The following is a 4,130-nucleotide window of genomic DNA, read 5'->3' as shown; positions in this document are numbered from 1 at the left end:
AAAATTCCCATCAGAATAGCTGAGAAATCAGAGGAATTGTAATAGATGTCAAGTTTAAAAGGCAAGTTGACATATTGTACAGGAAATTAGTCAAAAATGTCCTACCAAGGTTTTCAGTGTTCCCAATTCACGACCTGTCTTCTGCTCTCTTCTCCAGCACTGCTTGATCTCTCCCAATTGATGGTCATTCCACAGTTCTGACAGACCAATAAAAGGTTAGGTTCTCTTCACTGCTGTTCAAAAAAGTGAAGAAACATTCAAGAAGACTGAGTTTTTCCACCAAAAGTGGCTTTTGTTCTCAAACACTGTTTATTGCTTCTAATCACCTGGTCTTCCTGTTATGTTAGGTTTAAAGGTGGTAATAGTTATGGTACCCTGACACTTATTTTTTTGGTGTGTATGCTAATTCTGGGGCTTACACTCAGGATGTGAGAGCCATCCCTTAGTTTTTTTCACTCAAGGCTAGTGCTCTTACAATTGAACCGCAGCTTTACTTTAGGCTTTTTGGTTAATTGGAGGTAAGAGTCTCATGGACTTTTCTTCCTTGGCTGGCTTCAAACCACACTTCTCAGATTTGAACTTCCCAAGTGGATAGGATTACAATCACAAGCCACCAGCATCAGGCTTTTGAAACACTGCTTTTAAAAACTTACATCTCTTAGCTAGGTTAACTAAAGGAAAAAAGAAAGATTCAAATAAGTAAAATTAGAAATGCAAGAGGGACCATTACAACTGCTGCCACAAAGTAAAAAAGATGGTAAGAAACTACTATGAATAATGTATAGATGAACAAATTGGACCACTTACAAGAAATGCAGAAATTTCTTGAGTTATACAATCTACTAAAATTTAATTATGAAGAAATGGGAAATCTGAAAATACTATGCCTAGTGAGGAGATTGACTTCAGTAATTTAAAAAAAAACTTGCAACTAAGAAAATCCCAAAGATAGATGGCTTCACTAGAGAATTCTATAAGACATTTAAAGAAGAATTAACTCAAATCATCAAATTCTTTCAAAAAATGGAGAAAATAGGATAACTTTGAGTATCTGAAAGATCATTAATTTGAGGCCAGCCTGGGCAGAAAAGTCCAAGAGATTCCAATTGTCAATTAACCAGCAAAGAGCAGAGCTGGAAGTGTAAATGAAATGGTAGAGTACCAGCTAAGCAAGCAAGCTAAGAAAACTTGAAGTTCGAGCCTCCATACTGCCAAAACAACAAGCAGAAATCACTGAAGAAATTAGAGACATAAGCAAACTTCTTCAATGTAATGAAGGACATGTGTGGAAAGCCTCAGGTGACACAGACAGTATGAAAGTGTAAAGAACTTTCTCCAGAGCAAGAAGGAGGTGAGGATACCCACTGTCATCACTTTTATTCCACATGGTACTTGAAAAGTCCTAGCCAGACAATGAACACTCTAGAGAAGAAATTAGGAATTAAGTCTGCTTATCATAGCATCAAAATACTTCGGACTGAACCTATCTATGAAGGTAAAAGAATTATGGACTGAAGACTGCAGTACACTGAGGAAAGGTATACAGGACACACATACACATAAATACATATACTCGCTTACATACACACATGCCCATAAACTTATACATATACATATACATATACAGAGAAAGATACAGAAGCTTAAAGATACAGAAACACAGAGAGACAGAGACAGACAAAACCAAACAGAAGATGATACATGTTGATGAGGGCTAAGAAAGCTAGCTGCCTCTTCCTGCTCATAGTAATGTAAAATACTAAGGCCATATGTGAAATAGTAGGAGGTTCTTCAAAAAATGAACAATAGTTCACCCTTGTCCTACCATGTCTGTGTCCCTTCTTGCCCTCCGAAGACAGATAAATGAACAAGCAAGACAAAAGGAAAAGAAAACAAAAACAGTAACAAAGAAAAAATTCTCTTGTTTCCATTCCCTGGAGTTCATTTTGATAAATATGATCTCATATGATCAGATGTGCATAGGTATTGTGCTTTTGTGTTCTTTTCCTAAGAATATCCTCCTTTGGTCTCACTATAGGTGGATGCCTAGAGACCTGTATAATTTATCATGTCCCAGCAGCAGTGATATTCCCTAGACACTATGTTGAAAATGAACTATACAACTTGTGGGTTGGGGCAGGAGGGAAAAAACTAGGAGAGAGTGATGGAAAGGGTGACATTGTCTAAAAAGAGATGCACTCATTACCTGACGTATGTAACTGTAACCCCTGTGCACATCACCTTTATAAAAATAGTAATATTTTAAATTTTTAAGCAGAAGCAAGGTAAGTTAAATATTCTCTCTAACTTGACTGTATTCCAACCAGAAAAAAAAAGTGAGTCCTAGCATAAGAAGGAACTCTGATCATCTCATCACACTCCTTTCTAGTGAAACAGTTCTCTGCGATTTCTGATGATGACGCATCTTCTCTTACTTTGCTTCATGGGAAGTGAGTTGCTTTTTTGAACTAGTTTTAAGGATTCTTTTTACAAATTTATTTACCATTATTCACAAACTGCTTTGTTGAATAGTAACTCCTTTGTACAGCTTCCTAACGATAATAAATTAAGAGACAACACATTTTTTTTTTCATATGTGAAAGCTAGACCTAAAATACAACTGGACATGATGATCTATATAGGACTCTAGGCATTTATACACAGTCAGACTAAAGGAAGATACTCTTAGGGGAAGAACTCAAAGGCATAACTCCTTTGAACATTTAAAATACTATTTATCAAAATGAATTCCAGGAAATGGAAACATGGTTGTTGTTGTTGTTGTTGTTTGTATTATTGTGTTGTTTGTTTTTGCTTTTGGATTTTTGTTGTCCTTTTGAGAAGGGGTCAAAATGGAGAGAGAAGGGTGAATAAATGCAGTCCTGTATTCAATATACACTATGCAATAAATGAACTATGCAACTTGTGGGCAAGGATGGGAGAGGGAGCCTGGGTGAAAGCAAAAAGGTGACAATGTCCAAGAAGAATTTTTGTTGTTGTTTGTTTGTTTTTGGCAGTTGTGGGCTTGAACTCTGGGCCTGGGCATTGTCTCTCAGCTCTTCAGCTCAAGACTAGCGCTCTACCATTTGAGCCACAGTTCCACTTCCAGTTTTCTGGTGGTTAATTGTAGGTAAGAGTCTCACACTTTCCTGCTTGGGCTGGCTTTGAACCGCTATCTTCAGATCTCAGCCTTCTGAGTAGCTAGGATTACAGGCATGAGCCACTGGTGCCTGGCTTCCAAGAAGAATTTTAAAATGAAATGAAATCATAACCCATCTGTACAATATAATAACAATAAGACAATAACAATAAAATTAATAATAACAATGCAATTATATGTTTTGAAGAGTCAATTTTTTTTGACATTCATGCTGAACACTGATGGCTTGTGCCTATAATTCTAACTACGCAGGAGATTGAGATCTCAGGATTATGGTTTGAAGCCAGCCCTCAGTAGACAAATTAGAAAGACGTTTATCTCCACTTAACTAGCAAAAACCCAGAAGCAGGGTTGTAGCTCAAGTGGTAGAAAACCAGCCTTGAGCAGAAAAGGCCAACATAAACTGTGAGGTCCTAAGTTCAAGCCCCAGTACTGGTACTAAATAAATAATTAATAGGCATTCATAATTTTTCTATCGAATCCTTGCACTTTATTTGGATCTGCCTCTGTTCACATAAAGTTTGATTTCTCTTACTTCTAACAATATCGCACATGTTTGAAGACATCTTCTGTATCTCTGGGCTCAGCCAGTTTTCTTGCAGGCTGCTTATTTGCATATTCCCACATATTTTCTCCTAATGGATAAACTCTCATTCTGTAGCTATCTAGTGTTCTAGTTTGGCTTACCTTTTCTTTCTTCAATTTAAAAATATGTCATAAGAGCTGGAGGCCACTGGCTGATGCCTGAAATTCTAGCTATTCAGGATGCTGAGATCAGGAAGATCACTGACATCAGTGCAGGAAGAAAATTCCATGAAATTCCAAAATAGCTAGCAAAAAGCCGGGTTGGAGGTGTGGACCATGTCCATTAGCTGAGCAAGAAAATAAGTGAGATCCTGTTCAATCTCTGGCACTACCAAAAATAAAGATAATAATGAGACTTTGATATGTAGTGATGTATAATATTCTG

Source organism: Dipodomys merriami, unplaced genomic scaffold (assembly GCF_024711535.1).
Source record: "Dipodomys merriami isolate MVZ:Mamm:240054 unplaced genomic scaffold, mDipMer1.0.p SCAF_22, whole genome shotgun sequence".
Classification (NCBI taxonomy): domain Eukaryota; kingdom Metazoa; phylum Chordata; class Mammalia; order Rodentia; family Heteromyidae; genus Dipodomys; species Dipodomys merriami.
Note: the sequence above shows the minus strand (reverse complement) of the source record.